Source organism: Lycium ferocissimum, chromosome 11 (genome assembly GCF_029784015.1).
Source record: "Lycium ferocissimum isolate CSIRO_LF1 chromosome 11, AGI_CSIRO_Lferr_CH_V1, whole genome shotgun sequence".
Classification (NCBI taxonomy): Eukaryota; Viridiplantae; Streptophyta; class Magnoliopsida; order Solanales; family Solanaceae; genus Lycium; species Lycium ferocissimum.
Window position 1 is genome coordinate 38,886,084 of NC_081352.1, and position 26,229 is coordinate 38,912,312.

At 34.5% G+C, this 26,229-nt stretch overlaps 2 long non-coding RNA genes across 2 annotated transcripts; both read left to right on the top strand.

Annotated features, from left to right (window-relative positions):
- Positions 1-428: 428 nt before the first annotated feature.
- Positions 429-14,198, top strand: LOC132036501 (uncharacterized). The gene is made up of 2 exons (XR_009409591.1): positions 429-783; positions 13,947-14,198. It is a non-coding gene; the product is annotated as an uncharacterized LOC132036501 (long non-coding RNA).
- Positions 14,199-21,773: 7,575 nt separating this feature from the next.
- Positions 21,774-23,260, top strand: LOC132036502 (uncharacterized). Its single transcript, XR_009409592.1, has 2 exons — positions 21,774-21,887; positions 22,670-23,260. It is a non-coding gene; the product is annotated as an uncharacterized LOC132036502 (long non-coding RNA).
- The last annotated feature ends 2,969 nt before the right edge of the window (positions 23,261-26,229 follow it).

Genomic DNA, 26,229 nt, shown 5'->3' on the forward strand with positions numbered 1-26,229 from the left:
ACTTGAACTAGGTGTGAATATGTAAAAATCTAGTGTTAAGATGATATTATATCTATATGAATCCATTCTTGATGAATTCGGGTGGAAGATGGTCGTTTTGAAGTCAAACCAACTAGTGAAGTTCTTAAGGGCTCTTAAATTCGCCTAAGTTTTGGTAGGTCTGTCTTCTGGGCGATTTTCATAAAAATGTGTTGCGAATTTGGAATAACTTCCTTGATGAAAGTTGTAGATCTTTGAAATATCTTTCCAACGGTAGGTTGCCCAACCCAAGAAAAGTTACGTATGAAAAGTTATGCCCATTTCTTGAAGTCTATCTTCACTGGAAAATTTGCCTGTGTTACGGTGAGACGTTACGGACCGTAACACGTGTTACATGCCGTAACATGGCACCATAACGCCTCAAAAATAACCAGACCTCTCTAGAAATTTCCACTAAAGGACGGTCCAAAGAACGGTCCGTAACACGAAGGACGGTCCGTCTTTCGGGGGCGTCCTTTGGCCCATTTTCACCAGAAAAGTATAAATAAGACACTTGTTTTGTTTATTCCTTCACTTTCTGAACAACCCTAAGGACGAAAATCATTCCTCCAAGTCTCCAAATCAAAGGTAAGAACATCCATAACATTACTAATCTATTCTAACATCAAACCCATGATTCTTAACATGATTCTTGTGACCAAAACCTAGGGTTTGCAACATAATTCTTCCCAAAGTGATTCAAGCTAGGGTTTGGGTGTTCTTCATTAGAAAAGTGAATTGTTAAACTTTGTTTAACATATTAAGGTATGTCTCTTTTAAAAATCCTTTTTGACTATAAAGGTGATTTGTATGTCTCTTTTTTTGAAAACTTATTTTGAATGAAAATCACTTTTGAAACTATTGTTGGAAGTATAAATTTTATTCAAGATTCTTTAATGAATGAAAGGAAAAGTAATCTTTTCATGTTTCTTGAACTCTAATTCATGTCTAAATGGTGGTTAATGTGTGTGAGGGGACAAACCCACATTAAACCTAGATTGTAACAAACCCTATATATGTATAAGATATTATGAATGTTTTCCTCTATGAGAGATGCTTAGTAATGCTAGTTAAGAGTTGGTAATGAAATTCTCATGGGTGAATTGGGACATGGAAATCTTTGTAAAGAAGTTGTACGTTTTCAAAACATTGATTGGAATGACTTATTCTTTCGATATGGCATAATGAACTTTAATGTTATTGATGGTGTGACTACTTTGAGACAATTTGTGAATCGGCTTCTATGCTATGAACTTTATTGTTGTGTTTGGCCTAGCTACTCGGGAGGAAGGGTAGCCACTATGGATCCTAGTGTGGTAATTGCCTAGCCATTCGGGAGGAAGAGTGGCCACTACCGGGTTCGCTACCGGGAGTGTGGTTAATGCCTAGCTATTCGGGAGGAAGGATAGCCACCGAGAATTTCATATTCCGGTGTGGTGCGCTGTGACAAGGGAACCCTACGGTCATCCCTTCGATGTGATTGATTCTTGGGCCTGTATTGGCATGTGTGATATTCTTATTCTCTCATGGAACTGTTGTTGACAATTATGATCAATTTGAAAGGCATAATTGAAAGTTGTAACTTGACAAAAGACTTTATAATCGGTTTTGATAATTCTTATTGAGATACACATGTTGAATACATTTTTTTTATATTGATTAATGGCTTTGTAAACTGTTTAACAAATGATATTAAGAATCATAAAGTGGAATGACTGTTTTTATACTATCTTTTCAGAACTGATCTCTTTATGTATTATTGTACTTTATTTTTATAATACTTGTTGTCCCCGAGGCACTCACTGAGTACGAAAGTACTCAGGCATACCATTGTTGTTTTTGATGGTATGTTAGGTAACAGAGAAGAAGCGAGGTTCGTGATACTCTCTCGACGCTTAGGAAAACTTGCTGCTGTTGTTGATTTGGTGAGCCCACATCCTTGTTCGTAGGACACTTTCTGTTTCATTTATTATTCTAGATTTTCGGGCTGCGTCCCGAAGTTAGATGATTGTTGTGTCTCTTAGAAGCTCCATAGATAGTTATCAGAATTGTGGGTAGATTGTCAAAGTCTCGTATGACTTAATGGGTGTTTGCCACGTTTATGACTATTTACTTATATTAGACTTCCGCTGATCTTATTTCATAATTGTGATCCTGATATATGCAGTTACTTATAACTTTGTTTAATTTAATAAGGAAAGATTATTAAAAAGGAACTTGATGTTACATTTATTTTATAAACTGTTGGAGGCGAATGTTGAACCTGGCGGGTTCAAGTGTTATTATTGCATTGTTTAGGTTCTTCCGATGTTGTTCATGACGTCGGATGCCGGTCACGTCTAGGGTGGGTTTTCGGGCGTGACAGTATAACTCAAACGCTACGAAATGTTTCCAAAACATGACTCCAAATCCCATTTCTCCAACAAACTTACTTCCACCGCTTCATATAACTTCGAAACCTTAAGGTATATACTTAAAATTATCAAATATCCTTCCTAACCTTATGAAGGCTTCATGTCCACTTTAGGCTTGTGTTAGTTCACTCATAACGTAAACTTCACGAAATTTCCAAGGTGTAACATTTAAATTGAGACGGAAAGAGTAATGTGCACTTTTAAAAAAGAAAATAAGCACTTTTGGCCTCTCAAAAGTTTGGCCAAACAAGCTTTTAGTTATCCATACATTATAGGAAGGCGAGATATTTATTTGGAAGGGTTAATGGGTGGTCAAGAATTTTTTTTACTATTTCGGTTGGTGATCTCTATTGCACTTGTAGAAGTAGGCACATTAAATGGTTCGGTTCGGTTTTGGCCATCATCGAGTTGAAATTTTGAATTTCGATTTTCTAAAATTCTCAACCAAACTCGATCCATTCTAGGTCCAATTCGATTCGTTTTTTATTATTTCGGTTCGGTTACATAAATTGATTTGTTCGGTTTGTTCGAAATTTAAACAAGTAACTATTTTCATTTCAGTTATAGAGTAAACATAACAAAAAAATAATGAGATCGTAAATTTGCAGCCTTATAACCAAGACATTAACTAAGAAAAAAAAAACATAAACTTGCAAGCATAATAGCATATAAATAGCAAAACAAGAGCTTGACAACTTATGCAAGCATACAAATCCGCCAACACCACATTACATATACCAAATTCATAATCCAAACATCTTGAGCAGACAAGCATAATAACTCGGTTCCTCAAAAAAAAAAAAAAAAAAAAAAAAAACCTCTGATTTGTACAGGCTAAGATCAAAGAAAAAACAAAGCCATGGGTGGAGGCAATGGCCAAAAGGCAAAGATGGCTTGTGAGAAGAACGCTGAAAAGACGAAAGACCAAAAGGGAAGTTAGCTGTCAAGAAGGCAATATTTAGTGCAAGGTGTGCATGCACACATTCATTTGCAATATAAATAAATATTACTTCACTATAAGTATTAAGCGCATATATAGTTAGACTATTAGAGTATTAGTCATATTAGTCATTAGTGGCATATAAATTTTTGTTCGGATCGGTTCGGTTGATAATATATAAAGCTTGAGCCTATTTTACAGCAAATCGAAATCGTTATTCCCCTCGGTTCGGAAATTCGGGTTGAACCGATTTGTGCACAGGCCTATGTAGAAGTCTTCACTTAAAGTGGGCTCGACTGGAGTGTCCACATAATTGAGCCTACGTCATAATTTGTGATAGCTACTCGAACCGAGGTCACAATTTGTCACAATGGCTTGCTTTAATATAACATACTTTACGATAATTTTTTATGTGCAACTAGACTTAGCATTATAGACACATTTTTTGTCAATCGATATATAAAGGTTGAGCCTAAGCAAGAACGGCAATGTTATCCCCTCCGCTGCACACAGTGTGGATCCTCGGTAATAATGAGCAGAATCGCGCTAAGATTTCAATTGATTCTATCCTATCAGTTTTATTGAACTTGTATGATCCTATGTTGCAGACGAGGTATAGACTAGAGCAAATTGCAACGAATGGTCTTAAATTTTGATTTCATTTTTTAGCTTTTGTATTTTAAATATTATATATCTAAATTATTATATACTTACTCAACTCTTAGACCCCTAATATAGACCCGATCTTAAAAATATTAAATGAAATCATATATATATTCGGATAAATCAACTCCACTCGCCAATTCCTCTGTTGTCAGGTCACCAACTTTCTTAACCTTCCGTTATTGGGCAACCTTCAGCTCGGAGCCCCTTGATCTCTTGACGTGTAGTTTAACATTTAAAAGCTATTCCGAAATGATAGGAGGCTTCAAGTTATCAAACTTCGTAATTTGGCCCAATAACATTGAAGAAAAGTTGCTAACCATTACTATGCTTTAATTAGGATCATCAAAATTGAACTATCGTCAAAATAGGATGTACGTCTTCGATATATACAAGTTGATTGTGGACCAATTTTATATAACTTCAATTTCATGGTTATAATTGGCCCACTGAGCTTGTTCTTCGAAGTAATGTCATCAGAATGGAACTTCAACCCTCAATGTAGACCTGTAGTGTTAGGCTCGATAAATCTTTTCTACTCTCTTGCTTTCATTTTCACTGTACAATAAAACGTTGTTTGCAAAGGTAAAGGAAAGAAAAATATTTTCAGAAATTTTCTCTCGAGATGTGACTGTTCTGACTAATTCTGAAAGATGGCCAAATGTTGCTCTCTTATTTCCATGTTTCTAATAAAAACAGATACTAACACATATTTTACAGTAAAATTGTTGAAGTTGACACATCCATGAATGATACACTCATAGACAAGTTACAAGTATACAGTTTTGCCCTGGAAAACAACAGCGGAATTCTGCCTTGTGGCTATTATTTTCGGCTCAGCAAGCATATATACAAGCTAAACAAATATACGCACAAACACACATGTTAATTTGTACCCATAGTCGTAAGTTCATTGTGGATATAGTGGTATTTCCTACCAATGTAATGGAATTAAAATGCTAAAACTTGGGGTACATTTGGTGTGACGAAATCATTTTTCAGAAATCATGAGAAAGTTTCTGGTATTTGGTAAGCCATAAATTATTTTTCATGGAAAACATTTTACGTCAAAAGAGGAAAATGCCTTTCCTCTCATATATAAGCAGAAGTCCATTTTCTTACATTTATATTAACGTTTGTAATTTCATATTACTTGTTCCAACTAACACTTAGACATTATTATTAATCTCTATTACTCAAAAATTTAATCAAAATACTCTTTGATTTGTTAATACTCCAATATTATTAACCTTTAGTGTGTATATATAGGAAAAAAATCCACGAACCCACTAAAGGCCACAAAGCATTTTTGAGAGAAAAAGATCCATAGAAATTAAAACTACTTTTTTTTTTCTTCTTGAAAAACGACTTCCATTATAACAGACACACCCTTGATTTCACCCACAATCATGTAATCCCCCTTCCATATTTCTTCCTCCCGCAAGGACAAATTAGGATTCTCCACATACCTTTAGTATGGATTCTCTACGTAACTTGATCCTCTGACCAAACTCCAAAACTTTCATAACTGGCCATGTTTCTGAATTTTTAGTAATATTAAATACATAAATGGCTTGTAACTTAGTCAAATATAATTAATTAGCAACATATTAAGGTATCTTACCACGTTACCTGAATATATTATCCCAAACGACACCCCGCGTATATCACATATATAATATTTAGAGTATGAAGAATTAATAAACGACCCAAGTCATTCCACTGCACACATTCAATGCCATGTTCACTGATCTAATTCTTCAATACGCCATATAGCTTGCCGGTGGATTTACAATAATTCCTTTGCTAATTCGTTTTCTTTTTATTCATGACGTGTTATCTTTATGCATGGACTGCAATGCGCCTAAACAACTTGATGATAGCATTTTCTAGATTTATAACTAATTTCCTATACTTAGAAAGAACTTAAGTTCTATGCATGAATCACATCAGAAAAATTATTTATATGATTAGGTAATTACTATTAATAAATTAAATATGTATAATAAACATTGTAATTGGTACTTTAATAAAGATAATATGTAAGTAATACTCCATGTTATTACAAGTCAAATTACACTAACCGTGACGGAGAAAGAATCGAGGAAGTGTTCAAATGAATCCCGTTAATTGGAAATTAAATTGTATGGCGCAAATAGGACAAAAACAGCATTTTCTATATATTAACTTCTGAATAGTGACAAAAGTAGTTCAAAATTGTTAATTTGAAATCACAAGTTCGTCACGTCATTATATTCTGATAATGTATAAATATTTATACTGATAGTTAAATAACGTATATCCTACTCGAAATGATAGGTTGTCTATACGGCCAATGTGATATTAAAACTGTCATATGCATGTAAGCATCTATCCACGAAATTAAAATAGAACGAAGGAAAACAAAGCATGTGATATGCTGCATAAAACACTTGCCGCATGGTATGGCAAGTCAAACATGTCGTAAAGATTTTCCATTTTTGCATGTAGATTAAAAAAAGGGTCTTTCCTTATTTTGTTTCAAATATCCAAGCTATTATCCTCTCGTATGGAGAAATATCTACACATATCTCGTATTATTATCAATCAAATCAAGAAAGCATGACGTATGTATTTTAATTTTTGCATAAACTTTCTCACTTTGTTATGGTAGATTAATACGTATATTTACTTGATCATTGTTTAATACATACACCGTCCAATTCAGTTTTTATACTCTGTCAATACATTCTACTGGCTACTCATGTGATGGGTTTTACCCTAAAATGTAAAATAATTATGACACAAGCAGTGGCGGATCTAGGATTTTCATTTAGGGTGTTCGAAAAAAAAAAAAAACTAAATATACACTGTCATTTTTTGCCGGGGGTGTTCAAATATTAATATATGCACATAAACACAGAAAATTTACCCTGTATATACACTGTAATTTTTTGCTGGTGAACACCCTGGCCCCCAAGTAGATCCGCCCCTGAACACAAGCAAGAATTCTTTTCTTCTACTTTGCTCGATCAATTCGAAGATGGAAAAAGAAGAAAATAAGCTACTTTGAAGTACTTCTTCCGTTCCATCAGTAAACATTGATTCGCATCGGGTGCTTACACCAAATTAATGTAACTTATCGCAGTTAAGTGATTTACAAAGTGAATATGTACAATAATCAACTATGGTTAAGTGATAATTATGCGTGTTCCGACATATGGAATGCATTCATTGGCTTAGTGTAAACACCCGGTGTAGACAAACTTTTACCCATTCGATTTTATGACATTGTTTCCTTATTAATTCATTCCAAAAAAGAATTACACCTTTTTAAATTTGAAAAAAAAAAAAAATCTAACTTAAACTTCCTACTTAACTCTTAATGATACGGCATGTTTAACTATAATTTTCAAAAGCCTTATGACCGCGCAAGTATTATGGCATGCATGTTTAAAACTATAATTTTCAAGTCTTATGACTGCACAAATGTTATGGCATATTTAGAACCACAATTTTCAAAAGCCTTATGATCACATAAATATTATGGCATGTTTAAAATTACAATTTTCAAAAGCGTTATGAAAATATAAATATTACTACATATTTAAAGCCATAATTTTCAAAAAGCCTTATAACCGCACAAATATTATGGCAAAGCAAATCCTCTGAAACACAATTTGCGAGCCGGAACTTTGCTAATGATTTTCAGTTGAGAAATCAAATAAAGGATGGATACTTTCGGTTCTTTTCAAACGGGGCGGATTTAGCCCTTTGTTGTGGATTTACAGGAACCCAATGACTTTTGTTCATATCCTTTATTTGTAGTACAAAATACATAAAATGTTTATAAATAATTAATTGTGAACCCATAAGGGTCAAAATTTGGACCGCCTCTGTTTTCAAACAGTGTCACTTCATCATGAAATTTATGAATTATGATTGCTGGCCACGTTAGAAAATCAGAGTGAGGCTATAAACGAGTTTTGGCTAAGAGATAACATGCATCACAGATTCACAGAAATCACAGTTGCAATTAATTAACGTAGTATGTAACCCGAAATGTGAGGTATGGTACATGATAAAAACTGCAGTTTATTTCACTCTTAATTTGGTCACCAGATATGCTATGTCATAGCTAGCCTATGATCCATAACATACAAAAAAGACGTTCACTGATTGATCGAAATTCAAAGATAAGGGCTAAGGCCATGATGTAGAAGAAATGTCGGCTTTTACTATGTGATCACTCATTAGGTAACAGGTAACACAAGCCTAATTAGGCTATATTAACCCCACAAAAAAAAAGGACCTTTAGAGCTTATATGTAACTAATAATGGAATTGATTTTACGATTGATTACTACTGTTATAATAATCACTTGCACCTTCTGACTTCTGAGTTCTGTCTCAAACTATCATACTCCCTTCATTTTAAAAAGATTGTCTGATTTTCCTTATGTACATTTCTTTATTTAGAAATATTTTAACTTTATAAGATAATTTACACCCACACAAATATCTAAGACTTATTTTGAATCACTCATTTCAAAAGTCTTCCTTTATTTCTTAAATTTCGTGCAAAATCAAACTCAGATAATTTTTTTGAGACAGAGGGAGTAATACTTTTTACGGTTTGTGAAGTCTCAAAACAAGTGAGGTCGTTGAACTAGTAGATATTAGTTCACGTAACATCTAGAGAAGTCCAAAACTTCAAATTTATTTAACTGGTATAAATGTAAATTTTGATACGGTACGTTTTTCTCGTCACACTTTTGAACAATTACTTTTAACAGTTTTCCTGTCCTACTACTTATGTATATAAGTACATCAGTTGAAAATTACCATATTATACTTCATATTCAATCAAATGAACAAAAGAAACATTTAAATTTGAGATAAATTTTGTTATCCAAACTTTTAGTTGCCAAGCTCAAGTGGACCGATGAGATATAAAAAAGGGGACTTTTACATAAATGACTACATTTTGGGGTTTAAAATTTATCATAGCTAAAGTTTCAATATTTACATAATATAGCTACTTTTTTTCGTTGTATTCATAAAACGGCCTCGCTGTATTCATGAATACAGCGAATAAAAATATATTCAAAAATCATTTTAGCTTTATTCAACTCAGATGTATTCACGTCAACTTAATTCAACTCACTTGTATTTATTGGTAGCTGCTTTTACATTGTATTCAATTTATTGTATTTAAAAATAGGTTGTATTCAAACAATATAAATACAAAAAAAAAAAAAAAAAAATTGTATTCAACTTATTATATTTTAAATTCGATTGTATTCGAATAACATAAATACGAAAAAATAGATTCAGCTGTAATATATACACTAAAATAATGAATACAAAAAAATAGATACACTAAAAAATTAACCAATAAACTCAAAAACTGAATACAAAAAATAGATACACTAAAATATTAACCAATACGCTAAAAAACTGAATACAACCTAAAAAACAACAAATAAATACAATCCCTCCGCCCGCCGCACTTATCATTGGAACGTGACCGGAAGAAGCTTAAATCTGAACGACGGCGGCTGCCCAATAAAATAGCCGAGCTCTATCTTAGAAATTCCATCTTGTTCGTTTAACAAAGTTGTAAACTGTAATTGCTAAGCAATAGGTAAGTATTGCTTCAATCTTCAACCACTGACAATCATACAATCACAGATGTAAGGGCAAGATCTTTGATTGAACAAAAAGAAGTAAAAATTTCATGAATCAGACCCAGAACACTAGTAAACCAACAGTTTACACATGCGACGGCAGAGCGGTGGAAACGACGTCCCTAACGCCGGCATTCAGATATGAGAGTATACATCGGAATTTGTGGTTAGAACGCCGGCGTTCAGATCTGAGCAAACGACGGCGGTGCGGTTAAAACGCCGTTATTGGCAACGATTTTCACTGGAGCTCCGGCGGTGAATCGTGGTGGCCGGGGGCGGCGGTGGGAAAACAACATCTCAAAGCTAGCCCTAAAATTCTCAGTCAAAATAAAAATAGAATATTCTACTTTAAATATATAATATAGCTATGATAGATAATTCAAATACAACTTTTAACTATGAGAAATAATTAATTCAAATTATATCTACTAAACATAATTAGATACTAATAGTTTGTCACGTCCTGTAGATTACCCATAAAAGGCAAACTTACAGATATAACTACCTTGTATGAGGATCTTAACATTAGTACCTATAATTTTTCAAATTACAATTCGTAGCTTATTTTTAAATAAAAGCTGTGTATTTCGCGTGTATTTTGTGTATTTGGGCAAGACTCTCCCCTTGCCCGCTCAGGATCGAATCTAGCTAATTACATTACTTTTTTACTTTTCTTACATATTTGCTTCTTCTCCTTGTATTTTGAGTATATTTTCGTCATATGTATTTGAGCTTTTCTTGTCTTGTATCTGAATGTATATGAAGCCAAATACACCCATCTCATATGGCCAAATACATATGACGAAATACACTCAGGCCAAATGCTCAAATACAAGGAGAAGAAGCTTAGGAAAATATGTAAGAAAAGAAATGTTGTTGGTCGAGTTCGAACCTGGGCAGGTAGGGTGAGAGCCTTGCCCAATAACCATTTCAGCCACTCCAACTTTATGTATTTTGGTGTAGCTATGAATGGTAATTTACAAAATCAATGTAGCTACTAAATATAAATAAATTAAAAGAGAGTTATTATCAATAATTACCTCTTAGAAGAAGTTATGCCAAGTGAAAATTCCAATAAAGGGTCCCTTATGGATAGGCTCGTTGGGCCTTTGGAGCCTTTGTCAACGGGACCTCCAAATACATCCGATTGTATGGATAAAGGAATTTGATTTCGACAATTAATTTATGTCCATGTTTTAGATTTTTTATACATGTATTATTTCAAACATACATTATTTGAAATTTTATATGACTGAAGTTCAACCATTTTTTTCTTCGCTTCAGGCACATGGCTGAAGTTTAGCCATTTTACATGAAGTTCAAGCCATATGTGATTGACGTTCAGACATTTTTTGCTCGAACTTTGGTTATATATAAAGTCATCTTTGTCTGACTTCAGCTAATTATGTCCAAAAGTCATGTACATATGACTGAAATTCAAGCAAAAATAGTTGAAGGCAAAAGGACTGAAGGCCAACTTAACTTCTGGTAGAAATGTATGAACTTCACTTATGTGAAACTCCAGACATTGCATCTGAAATTTAGTTTTATTAAACCTAATTTCAGACACCGCATATCTGAAGTAGAATATGTGCAAAAACAATTTAAAAGGTGAGAGCAAATTAAATGACAATATTAATATCAAACGAGGAAATAATCACTTTTATGGCTAAAACAAACTATGCTAATTTTAGGAAGAGGTCCGTTCGGTTTAAACGAACATATTATAATTCTCTGTAGGAAGTAGGATTGGACGTTCGATTCTTCAGTTTGGTTTTTTAAAATTTCGATTCAGTTCTTCGATTTTTTGAAAGTGGGAACCGAACTTCGATTCGGTTCGGTTTTTTTCAAGTTTCGGTTTGGTTCAATTTTCTATCTTGGTTTTATCGGCATGGGCCTAGTTAATGGGCTATTTTTCTGCTTGTAAAATGGGCTAGTTTTTTGTATTAAAAATAGGTTACTTAATGTTTTTTAATTCAAAAAAAGATATTTTAAGTTGTGTTCCAAAGCTTAATTCAAATGAGCTACATTCACTTCTCATTTTCATTCTTGTATGACGTGATTTCTGCACAGGCTTAGAGTTTGTGGTATGTAATTGTAACACTCCGTAAATTCGGCTTTGGTGCGAATATGTAAAAATCTAGTGTTAAGATGATATTATACCTACATGAATCCATTCTTGATGAATTCGGGTGGAAGATGGTCGTTTTGAAGTCAAACCAACAGTTGGAGTTCTTAAGGGCTCTTAACTTCGCCTAAGTTTTGATAGGTCTGTCTTCTGGGCGATTTTCATGAAAATGTGTTGTGAATTTGGAAAAACTTCCTTGATGAAAGTTGTATATCTTTGAAATAGCTTTCCAAAGGTAGGTCGCCCAGCCCGAACAAAGCTATGTACAAAAAGTTATGTTCGTTTTCCTGAAGGGCACAAAAGCTGGAGAATTCGCCCAAAGTACGCCTAGAAAGTACGGGCCGTACTTTAAAGTACGGGACGTCCTTTTGGACGTACTTCTTTCGTTCTTCACTGGTCTTGGCAGCCTAAATACGGGCTACAAGTACGGGACGTACTTCAAAGTATGGGACGTACTTTATAGGCCGTATATTCTCCGTTTCTGGCAAAAAATTGGGTTTAAAATGGGTATGGTCTTATTTTGTTCCCATTTTTTTTTTTCATCCTTCCAAACCCTAAGCACGAAAATCATCCCTCAAGTTTTCAAATCAAAGGTAAGAACACCCTTAACATTACTAATCTATTCTAACATCAAACCCATGATTCTTACCATGATTCTTGTGATCAAATCAAAGGGTTTGCAGCATAATTCTTCCTAAAGTGATTCAAGCTAGGGTTTGGGTGTTCTTCATTAGGAAAGTGAATTGTTAAACTTTGTTTAACACATCAAGGTATTTCTCTTTTAAAAATCATTTTTGACTATAAAGGTGATTTGTATGTCTCTTTTGAACATACTCTTTTGATCGGTTTTTATGAACTCTTTGGTTGTGATTTGTATGTCACTTTAAAAATAAAATCCTTTTTGAATATAAAGGTAATTTATATGTCTCTTTTGCAAACTCTCTTGAAAGATTGATTCTTTATAAAAGCATGTTTTGAATGATATGATGAATTGGATTTATACTCTTGAAATCTATTACATGTTTTGATTAATGGTTAATGTGCGTGAGGGGACAAGCCCACATTAAACCTAGATTGTAACAAACCCTATATATGTATAAGATATTATGAATGTTTTCTTCTATGAGAGATGCTTAGTGATGATGGTTAATTGTTGGTATTGATGACGTTACAAAGGAACTATGACAAAGTGATCTTGTTTAAAGAAGTGGAAACGTTTTCATGATTATCTATGAAATTATGGATTTTCGTAATGACATTCTCATTGATGAATTGGGACATGGAAATCTTTTGTAAAGAAGTTATACGTTTTCAAAACATTGATTGGAATGACTTATTCTTTCGATATGGCATAATGAACTTTAATGTTATTGATGGTGTGACTACTTTGAGACAAATTGTGAATCGGCTTCTATGCCATGGACTTTGTTGTTGTGTTTGCCTTGCTATTCGGGAGGAAGAGTATCCACTATGGATCCTAGTGTATTAATGCCTAGCCATTCGGAAGGAAGAGTGGCCACCGCTGGGTTCGCTACCCAGGGTGTGATTTATGCCTAGCCATTCGGGAGGAAGAGTGGCCACCGCTGGGTTCGCTACCCGGGGTGTGATTTATGCCTAGCTATTCGGGAGGAAGGATAGCCACCGCGTACTACATAGTCCGGTGTGATTTATGCCTAGCTATTCGGGAGGAAGGATAGCCACCGAGAATTATATGTTCGGTGTGGTGCGCTATGCGCGGTATGCTTGATTCTTGGGCCTGTATTGGCATGTGTGACATTCTTATTCTCTTATGGAATTGTTGATGACTATCTTAATTGATTTGAAAGGCATAATTGAAAGTTGTAAATTGAAAAAAGACTTTGTAATCGGTTTTTATAATTCATATTGAGATACACATGCTGAATACCAGTTTTTATATTGATTAATGGCTTTGTAAACTGTTTAACAAATGATATTAAGAATCATAAAGTGGAATGACTGTTTTTATACTATCTTTTCGAACTGATTTCTTTATGTATTATTATATTTTATTTTTATAATACTTGTTGTCCCCGAGGCACTCACTGAGTAGGAAAGTACTCAGGCATACCATTGTTGTTTTTTATGGTATGTTAGGTAACGGAGAAGAGCAGGTTCGTGATACTCTCGACGCTTAGGAGAACTTGCTGCTGCTGTTGATTTGGTGAGCCCACATCCTTGTTCGTGGGACACTTCCTGTTTCATTTATTATTCTAGATTTTCGGGCTGCGTCCCGAAGTTAGATGATGGTTGTGTCTCTTAGAAGCTCCATAGATAGTTGTCAGAATTGTGGGTAGATTGTCAAAGTCTCGTACGACTTAATGGGTGTTTGCCACGTTTATGACTATTTACTTATATTAGACTTTCGCTGATCTTATTTCATAATTGTGATCCTGATATATGCAGTTACTTATAACGTTGTTTAATTTAATAAGGAAAGATTATTAAAAAGGAAGTTGATGTTACATTTATTTTATAAAGTGTTGGAGGCGAATGTTGAACCTAGCGGGTTCAAGTGTTATTATTGTGCCGTTTAGGTTCTTCCGATGTTGTTCATGACGTCGGATGCCGATCACGTCTATGGTGGGTTTTGGGGCGTGACAGTTATCTTATTGCACCACGAGTTAATACTATCATTTTTGAACAATTCAAAAGAAAACAAATAATTTCAACTATAAAAATGACTAACAAAGCTAACTAATGGACTTCTTTATATTCTACTCCTCGGTTCCATTTCATTGTTTATGATCGATTGACAACACTATTTTTTTTTCATTCCGCAACCTCATAGCCATATTCAAACTTGGGGAAAATGACAAAAGTTGTGTACTATATGTATTCCAACTCGCAAGATGATGAAAACAGTTGTGATCCTATTCAGTTGTACTCATATTGCGAAAGTTTTGTTAAACCGAATACTAAAAAATCGGAGCACCGAACCGAACACCGAATTTTTAGAAAAAAAAAAAAAACCGTAACTGTATCGAAGAACCTAAAAATCGAAACCGAAGAACCGAATTAATTCGGTTCGGTCCGATTTTTCGATTTTCGGTATTTATGCCCACGGAAGGCCCAACTATTTCCAACAAACAAAGGAAAATCCGAAACATTTTTTTGCGTGGATTGCCCCTCTTTTGTGGTGGTCTTTAAATTTTGCTACTCACATTTGTGGTTTTTAAATTTTGCCCCTCATTTTTGTGGTCTTTAAGTTTTACCGTTCGCTTGAAAAGGTAGGCGAATACCTGAGGTTCTGGGTTCGAACCCCCGCTCAGACATAAAATAAAAAAATAATTTCGCAAGGCAAGACTAGGGGGCGTGTATGCCGGATCCGGCATACACTCCTTAAGGAAAAACTAAAGTTATGCCGGATTCGACATAACTAAAAGTCTTGCCTATAAGGCAGAACTTTTCCTTAGGGCATAGTTTAGTTATGCCTTATGGTGCAAACTTTTAGTTAAGGCATAACCAAAAGTATGCTCCATAAACCAGAACTTTTCCTTAAGGCATAGACTTTGCCTTATAAGGCAAACTTTTAGTTATACCTTAAGGAAAAGTTTCTCTTTATGGGGTATACTTCTAGTTATGTCTTAGCTAAAAGTGTGCCTCATAACACATAACTAAAAGTATGCCCCATAAGGCGGAACTTTTCCTTAAGGCATAACTAAAAGTTTGCAAAAAAAAAAAACTAAAATATATGCCTCAAGGCAAAGTCTGTCCCCTCCGACAAACTTTTAGTTAAGCCGGAGGGGGCAGAGCGAAATTCAAACTCTGCCTTGCGATTTTTTTTAAAAAAATTTAACTGAGCGGGGGGTTCGAACTCGGAACCCATGAATTTTAGGCGAAGGACAAAACTTAAAGACCAAAGAATTTGAGGGGCAAAATTTAAAGAGGCAAACTTACTTAAATGACTACCTTATTGTAGCTTCCTACCATTTATAGCTACCCTTTTAAATATTACCATTTGTAGCTACATTTTGACAAAATAGTGTATGTTTTATTTGTTGCCAACAAATACATGAGACCATGGTTAAAAAAAAAAAAAAAGATCCTTGATTTTAGCCTTTAATGGTGGAGCCATTAAATTAGATATTAATATATTTTTTTGATGTATTTTAGTGATTTTTTTTTTTTTTTTTTTTTTGCTTTGATGTATTTCATTGATTTTTTTTTGATGTATTTTACTGATTTTTTTTTTTGTTCTTGATGTATTTCAATGGCTTTTTTTAATGTATTTCAAATACACTGTGTACATTCCAACAACATATGAAGCCAAATATATTCAAATTTTTGTGTATTTGAGTGGATTTCAACAAATACATTTAGATACAAGACAAAAAAATTCAAATGCATGACAAATACATTCAAAAACAGTGTGTTTGGCTATTAACAAAATACACTCAAAAAATACAAAGACCAATACATTCAAAAATAGTGAATTTGTGAGATGTAGATTTTTGAATGTATTTGTATTTGGCTTTTAACAAATACACACGGTCAGATCTAAGACACTACCACCACCAAAAACCCTAACTCTCCACCACCACCAAAATCCTAATCTGAGACACCACCACCACTAAAAACCCAAATCTGGGACACCACCACCACTAAAAAACCCTAATCTTTCCACCACCAATAAAACCCTAATTTCTCCACCTCCACGTCATCTTCGCCGTCGCTATCTCAAAACCAGTGCCATCGTCGCTGCCACCAACAATACACACGGCCAGATCTATGCCATCGCCTCACCGGATAGAGTGAAAAGAGAGAGAGAGAGAGAGAGAGAGAGAGAGAGAGAGAGAGGTGAGCACAGAGGGTGAGGGAGAAGATAGAGAGGGGCGGCGGAGAGAGAGAGGGGTGAGCTCAGAGGGAGAGGGAGAAGAGAGAGAGGCGCGGCCATGGTGTGGTGGTTAAGAGAAGGAGAGAGAGATTTTTTAGGGTTTTGAGAAATGAAAAATCTGAAATGGGTAGTGATTGGGAAAAAAGAAATATATATGTGTTTGAGTATGTATTTTTGATATAGCTACCATTTGTAATTTAGAAAATTTAATTAGCTACTGAATATGATTAAATAAAAGGGTAGTTAATATTAATAATTAGGTCTTAAAAGAAGCTATAATGAGTAAAAATTCCATTTAAAGACCACCCCAAAAGAAGGCCCAAGCCGAAAACACTACTCTTTCTTTTACGGAATATCACAAACATTCTCGAAAATATTTTCTTAAACCTAGTATTGAAACACTATTCTTTCTTTTTCAATTTTTTTGTAAAGTTTATTTCAAAAACTAGTGTTCTAAAATGGAAAACATTTATTTAGTATTTTAGGTTGAAGATGAAAAGAAGTAATTTAGGTTGAAAAGGATAGAAGTGCAGAATATTCAAAGAAATCAATGCAAAACTTCAATTTGAATGAGACGTTCAGATTTTTTATTGAATATAAGGTCATTACTTAGGGTGTGTTCGGTGTGAAGGAAATATTTTTCAATTTTCTCATGTTAGTAATAAAATTTTTGAAAAATATTTTTTTTAGGAAAATAAATTCCTCAAAAATGAGAAAAATGACTTCTCTAATCAAAGTAGGAAAAACAAGTCTACAATTGACATTTCACCAACCACCTACCACCACCCAACCCATCTCCCAACCACCAAACCCCAATAACTCCACAACCCCACGCCCCGCTTCCCCTCCACCACCCCCATCCCACTCCACCACCCCCACCCCCCAAAAAAAATTGTTAAAAGTTTTTAAATTCATTTTTTTTAATTTTTCACACCACCCACCTACACGATATCCCCTTCAAAAAAAAAAATTATTTTGATTTTCCAGGACTCAACACCCCACCCCAACACCCTCTCCAAAAAATTATTATTTTTCAAAGAATTTTCAAAAAAAAATATTTTTTTGATTTTCTACACCCCTCCCTCCCGCCCGCCCCCCTTAACCACCCCCCTCCCACCCCAAAACCAAATTTTTTACTTCATATTTAATTTTACCCTTATAAAATATTTATAAAAGTGGAAAAGTTGCGTGGTTAAATTTGGTGTTTGGGGGGGGGGGGGGGGGGATAAGAAAAAACTTCTCATTTTCATAAAAGTCAAATAAAATATATGAAATAGAAAATTTGGGAGGGGGTGGGTGCGTGGGAAGGCTGGATAGAGCGATAGTGCAGGATGGATGGTGGTGTGGGGTAGGGGTGGGTGAAGATAAAGTTTTTAGGGGGTGGTGGTTTGGTGGGATTTGGTTGGGGATGGAGGGTGTGCTTGGGGTGGGGTGGGTGTGGGGGTGGCGGTGAGTGGTGGGGTAGGGTGAGTGTGGGGGTTGGTGGGGTTGATTGGGCATGGATGGTATTTTCCGAGAAATATTTTCTACCGACCAACCAAACATGAGAAATAAGTAAGAAATTCACTTATTTTCCACTATTCAGTCGAACATGTGAAAATAAGTAGAAATTCACTTATTATCCAGAAAAGTATTTCCTTGGAAAACATTTTTCTCCATACTGAATACACCCTTAAGGAAGAAACTTATGCATATGGTGGGTTATTCTATTTCCTATTTGGACGCCACAAGGGATCATCTGCATTTATCCGTTCTTAATACTCTACTAGTATACCTACCCGCGCTTCGCACAGATTTAAAAAATAAATTCAATAGTTAAAGCATCAATGTCATAATTTGATTCATCACCAATTCAAAATTTAATAAATTTACATCGTTTCATGATTCGTCTAACATTCTATATAAAGTTCCTAGAAAGAAATTGTTAGAAGTATTTCACTTCTGTTAGAAACTTGTCAATTTAATATGAGATAACTCATTTAAAACAGAAGGAAAAAATTAAAAAGAATTATGAAAAAGAAAAAATATTAATCTTAAATTATGGGGATGCAAATTTAAGATGCGTCAGATTTTTCCCTTCCTCTAAAATTTATTTTCTTAGTATTTTGTTTCTTAAAATGTAAGTTGTTTTATAATTCTGTTTCATAATATTATTATTTTCATTTCTCTCAAACAACAATTTAGAACACTTAAAATGAGCGATATAAATAGAAAAAAAGAAATGAAATGAAACAAAGCAAAAAATCAAATAAATGAAATCTTCATTGATGTGATCAAATTCCCTGATATCTACTACTTGTCTTTTTCTTTTTGTATTTTCCTTAGTATATATTAATTCTATTTTTCTACTTAAATTTAAACTAACAATGTTTCGTTATTATGTCTTACTATCTTCTTTCTTTTCTGCAAAAATGAATGTTCCAATCCATTAAAGTATAGCATGCTAATTTCCTATAAACTGAACATAAACCAGCATCCCACAAACAAATTATTCTGTCAGTAAATATATGGAGTAATTTTTTTAGCCGATAATCATTGATCTGAAAGTAGTTTTTTTGTTTTTCTTTTACAACAATGCAAAAGTAGGTTTTGGCAAATTATGTCAACATCTTTTAGTGTAATAGTCACCACAAGTTGAACATCACGTATATGTACCTGCATCATTATTTTTTATTCATATAAGCATGCATTGTTAAAACGAAGAAAAATGTGATAATGTGAAATTGTATTCACTTTTAGGCCGATTAGAATCACATATTTGCTATAAATATGTGGAGATGATAGCACCGTAAATTGACAAAAATAAGACAATGTAACTCACGAGTTGATAATGACTGTTCACAAAGATAGTTTTCCTTCTTTCCTCCTTTTGTTTGGTGTCTTTTCTGTCTGTTTTGTCTTTCAACTATGTTGAAAGTTTAACTTCATGGATTGTGATTAATGGGCGGAAAAATACCGAGAAGGGAAAGAGGCGTAACCATAATTTTTTTCCAACAAAAGAGGCGTAATGTGAGGATTAGCTGTAATAGGGAAGGGTTAAATACAAACCGAAAGAAATTAAATGGTCGTGACTTTTGGAGATTTTTTTTTTTTTTTTAGAGCACTTAAATAAAAGGTTAAAAGGCAAAATTTTAGGAAAATAGATAAATAGGATTGCTGGCTGTCAAAGCATGCCATGTCACTAAGCCTATGTCCCAGCTTTATATATATATATATATAGATTGGAGAAAGTTTACTTAGTTCTCTTCTAAACAACACATATCGGATTGCTTTATGACGATTAAAAAGATCAAAATCCAGTTAGTTAACTAAGTTGTTACTTGTTTGCAATACAGCAAAATATTTTTAAGCAATCAAATAATTCATTACATGCTATAATAACTAACATGCTATTACAGATAACAGCAGCAATCAACGCAATAAAAAAATTTCACTATAGAGAGAAAAAATATAAAAATAAACACACGAGTTCCCCAATTGATTCAACATATAATATCTATACAAATAAAGAATTTAAATTACATATAAACCGTTGGTGTAAGAAATTTTTACACCCTCAGATACTTTTACCGGTTATATTATGCGGAGCAGGAGGATCCCCATTTTTTAAAAAAAAATTGTCAACTAGTTATTTTGTTAATTCTTCAGAAATTATTCTCAACTCTCTACCGTCCCTTTAAAACAGGCAGCTGTCTTTAATTTGAAAGCTACATTGATACATTCTCTACGATCTCACTAGAAAAGCGCATGGTGGAAAACACGTTCTCATTGAAACGGTGGGAAAATTCATGATTTTTATATGTGAAACACTACTATTTAGGTTTTTATCACTGACATTCAGTGGGAAATAGTCACTGAACATTTTTCAGTGGGGGAAAATAGTGATTTTTTAATACTGTACTAGCAACAGGTATCAGGTAATTATATCCACAAAGGCTGAAATATATGAAAAGAAATCACTTAATGTTTTATTTGGATGTTGAATCCGAGACTTCATCATGCTTGACCCACGTCAAAGACGACTAAAACCATCAACATTCTTGTGAACGAATGAATATGGTGGTGAATCGGGTCCATTGGGATTGGGCCCTATGGGGGTCACTGGGCCTCTCGGTAGCATTGGGAAAATATGGCGAATAATCTCCATCATTTTCACTTTGACTAGCAGCATGCAAAAATGTATTCTTACTCACTTGACTTTTAGGACGGACACGTAAAAATGATGAGGTCACATTAATGACGTGTGTATGGGGGGCCCGGGGGGGGGTGGGGGCGGGGGAAATAACAAAAACGGTCTCCTAATTTTGGTGTTAGGTTTAAAGTAGTCCCATAAATATATACACAAGCAGCTTTTGTCAGATAAGTTTGTTAAAATTGAGCATTTTTTGTCTCCGTCAAATATCTAACATACCAAGTCTGAATTTATGAGAACTGTAAAAAAAATTAATTTAGTTGGAAATCACATTTGGAGGTATAGTTTTGCAGTTTATGCTATTTTTTTTGTGTGTCTTGTTTTAGAGTTGGATGTAGGTTTTTTGAGATGCAACATTTGCTATTAGGCACGTTTTTGGTGTTTAATGCAGTTTTTTATTAGAATTTGACGAGACGTTTTTGAGATTTATTTTGTTAAATCTTTTTTTTTTAAACAATTCCACTCCTGACAAAGCTTCTTGTTAAAATATGTTGAAACTAAACGTGATGACGGTCACAAATTTAAAAGACTCAAACTACTCAGGAATATATTTTTAAGAGACTACTTTGAACGTACTCAAAATCAGGGACAATTTTCGTCATTTCTCTATATGGGGAACCGTGGATGACTGAATTAAGTTTTGTATTCAATACGAATTCTTTCCGTGCATACTAACTATAAATACTCGAATTTAGTACTCATTCTCCACTATTTCCCCACTAAATTACTATATATTGCAAACCAAGCTTTCCATCAAGAGTACTAGTAAAAATGAGAGTAGGCATGTCTTAAATTTTAAATATAATCGTAACCCAATTTTTTAGATCTATATATATATATATATACACACATATATATCATGCATTACTTATATTTGTGGTATTGGTTGAGTTTTGATTGCTGACATATTATATTTAAAAATTGGACAGCAAAAGGATCAAATTGTGCATAAATGCGAATGATCAGAAATATCGAACCAAGACCTTCAAGATAGCTGTTTCTCAACCAGGTACCTCTTGTCTCCTCCCAGTTTCTTGATTTTAATGATTCAATCAAAATCTTGCGGAGAACTCGTTATTAAGTTTGGTCTTATGCATTAGTAGCAAAATTAGCTGTGAAAATAATCCAACATGTCCAAGTTTAGACGAGTTATGCTGAGCACATATTCATGACAGGTCAACCCGTCCAAGTTTAAACGGATTAATTTGTCTGAGTATATTTTCATGACATGTCAATTTGGATATCCATGTTAACTCTGTCAATTTGGATATCCATTCTAACTCATTTAAGAGTTACGCTAAATTGAGTTAAATATATAGTTCCCATAAGAAATTTAAAAAAATTGTTTGACATGTTGCATATAGTTATAATAAAGAACAAAAAATTATTAGTTTTGTTTGGTAACTAAATAAATTACAAGAAAGCAAACAAAGAATTTAAAACTCGGCTAGCGTAGGTTGGATTGGCTACAATCAGCGGCGGGGCCAGAAAATTTCACTAAAGAAAGTTAAAAACATACAAAAAGTAAACACACGAAAAAGCAAGGGGTCGAAATTTAACATAAATTAATAGATATTTTACGTACTTATGCAATGTAATTTTTCAACAATACTCTGGCTCAAGGTGGTTCCGCCACTAGCTATGACCCCCTGTTTAATCCATCTTGACTAAGTGTCTAAACGAATATATGACTCATACATTTATTAATTTAGCTCATTTTGAGTAATTATCCGAATACAATCCAACTCGCTCATTTTACACTGCTATATTCATTGGTGGCCTTTTACCCAGGGGTGCAATCAGCAACTATGCTGGGAGGTGGAGTGGACAATTACAAATTAGAAGTTGTGGGAGAGCTTGACGCAGTAGTTCTTACCAACTGCCTCAAGAAGAAATTGGGCCAGGCCCAGCTGCTAAGAGTTGGGCCTGTTGCTGCTGGCAACAACAACGCCGGCAACAGGCCCAACACAGGCCCAAGTTCTGACGCAGAGCCCCAACCTTTAGCTCCGCCGGAAACCCATAGTTACCCTAGCATGCCTCAATACCAACTTTTGGAAGCTATAGACCGAATTCACATAATGTAGCAACATTATGTGAATTAGTTACTTGGATTATATAGCATGAAATAAAACGGTATGTATATCGGGGCTATTGATACTGAAACAGCACAGCAGATGAGGAGTACTCAAGTTTCAATCATCTATCTAGTAGATCGATCGATCGATCGATCGGTCACCTGTTTTGATTTTTATTTTGCAAGTTTTATTTGTTCCTTTTTGGATGATCATTTGTACGTATTGTGTTCAACTTTTTGGAAATTGTCTTGTAACCGTACTGTCATAGTACCGCTAAAGGAAATGCTAGTATACTTTAAAGTGATGCTTTATAATATCTTGCCAAGAACGAAGAGTACGTCAATAAAATGGATGCATACTTTTCTCATCTTGCTAGTTCTCTTAAGTATAGATCTTAGAAGCCACACTGTGTAGATAGGTAGAATTTATTTATTTATGAGTAAAACTTTTGTGCGCGGTGAATGCACAATTTTTATACACTATCGGATAAGCATAAATATACTAAAGCATGCATGAAGATTTCCCCGTTTCTTGTTTGAAATGCTTCTGTTCTTATATATCTCATAGTGATACTGTTGTGGTAAAGCTATAGTTTCACGGAACAAATAGGGAGTTTGTATTATCTTGAAGCCATATTTGTACTCCTACTAGACAAGCGCAAGCATTATGTGCACTGTAAATTGTGGTAAGATTTTCGCTGATGCCAAGTCTGCTCATAACCATCTGATGCTCTATTTCATAGGCATTTGTAAGGGCAGAAGAGTAGGCTTCTTGTGATAAAGGTCAGACAAAAAGCAACACTTACAATAAGTAGCTAACTATCCAAATTGGCACTCTAGAAATATAGTTGTTTACAATAAATTGATTTTACTTATGACATACAAAAGTGTAAAGGATTATCACATTAAAAATGAGATTTTAGCGAGTTATACATTTATTATAGTTGTGATAGTGTAAACTTTTCATGAAAATAATCCTAATGTAATTTGAAAAATAAAAGGCGATTATTAGGCAAGAGAAATTGCACCTAATAGTTGGTGGTAGTGACGGAAGAATGTGTGGTGATTGACGATGGTGGGGTGATTGACGATGGTGTTAGTGATAGTTGGCGACGGTGCTAGTTGTGATGATGGAGGTGGTTGGTAGTGGGGATTGACTGTTGTGGTGGTGGTGCGGTAGGGACGATCGTGGCGGCAGTGAATATAATTATAATGATGAAGGTGATAGGTGTGGTAGCGCCTAATAGTAGTGGTTGACAGCGATAGTGATGGTGTTGTGATGACAAAGGTGGTTAGTGATGGTGACTGATGGTTGTGGACAAAGTGATGTAAAAAGCTATCCACACAAAAATATCTCTTAATAATATTAAGACTTAGGCCTAGTTTGTTTGCACCTAATGGATGTCTGAATCTAAGGATCAGACCTTAAGCCATTAAGTGCATTTGTTTACATTAAGATCTAAGCAGTTATTGGGTCTTAATAGGTCTTAATCATTAAGATCTTGAACAAAGTCTTAATATCATTAAAGAGGTACTTTTTATGGATAATTTTTACCCCCGCCTCTACCCCACCCCCACCTCTTATCACCCCCACCCACCACACCACCACTCCCTACCACCACCCAACCCTACCCCCCTCATCACTAACACTACCTTAACCCCCACCACCTCGACCACTATCCACCCCCACCACCCACCTACCTCCAACCACCCCCTACTCACGGCCTAACACACTACCCTGTTGGAAATATATGATGGGCCTTGATCATATCACAGGGCATAAAGAGGATGGTAGAGGGAGATCGACCTTAATCTCACTTCATATCATATTAAAAACTCCACTCTTGCATAACAACATTACAAAGACGGCTTATATAGGTATCAATAGAGTCTCCTAAACTCACACATATTAAATACATTCACACACACACACTTTAATCTGACCACATTGATATTATAAAGTCACCTAGATAATACAAAAGATCATGCACCTAGTATAACTAAAAGACATATATGAATCTAGACACTTAAATATTTAAGTTTACTATTTTCAAAATTTCCCCTTAAACTTAAATGTCTTTTCATATTCTTCAATCTTTCTTGACAATTTCAACTTCATTTTCAGCATCCTCTTTGTATACGCATCCACAACTATTGGCAATTCATTTTCCACCATCTTCTACTTTTGGTTGTAGCAAACACAAATTCACACAAGACTTCTCTTGTCTTCTCTTCTTATCTTGTGAAGTCCTTCAAGACCAACACCTTTTAGACGGATGAAGTCCTTCAAGACCAACACCTTTTAGACGGGTTGTTCTTCTCTCACAAACTCGAAGAATTCACTCCTTTTTATGCAAATTAAATAGCAGGCCTCTCAACAGGTCATCAAACCTGGAGGCACGCCTTCAATGGAGATTGCCAAAATTTTACCTTCACAACTTTCAGAATCGAACCAACGCTCTAATACCGCTTGTTGGAAATATAAGGTGAGCCCTTGATAATATCATAGGCCACAAAGTGGATAGAAGAGGGAGATTGACACTAATATCACTTCATATCATTTTAAAAACTCTACTCTTACATAATAACATTACAAAGACGGCTTATATAGGCGTCAATAGAGCCTCCTAAACTCACACCTATTATAATACATTCCCACATACACGCAAATCTGACCACATTGATATTATAATGTCACCTAGATAATGCAAAAGATCATACACCTAGTATAACTAAAAGACATATATGAATCTAGACACTTAAATATTTAAGTTTACTATTTTCAACACACCCCCCCCCCCCACCCTACCCCATGTTACACCTCGTAGTTTTGTAAATATCAAACAAAACATGACCAACATTTCAACTAATTAAATATCATAAGAAGGAGACAAAAAGTTACGAGAAAAGAAATTATATCGAGAGAGATCAATCGATCGAGAGAGAGAGAGAGAAATGTTACCTGGCTAAAGAAATTACCTGGACCGGCCATTTTGACAAACATGCTAAAGAGAGCCCAAGGCGAAGTAAGAAAGCTAGCAGAGTTATATACATGAATAAATGCTAATTATAGGCAAATAAATGCTAATTATCCCTCTTGCTTTCGGAATGAGGAATGTGCATTCATTTTTGCTAGTAAGTGCGTGGAAATTTCTTAAACATTTTCAACAGTTGAGAGAAGTGGAAAAGGTGGCATTAAGAGAATTAAGAGGTATAATTAATAGAATTAAGAGAGTGAGTTTTTGATTATTTATTATATAATAAATGAATTTTAAAA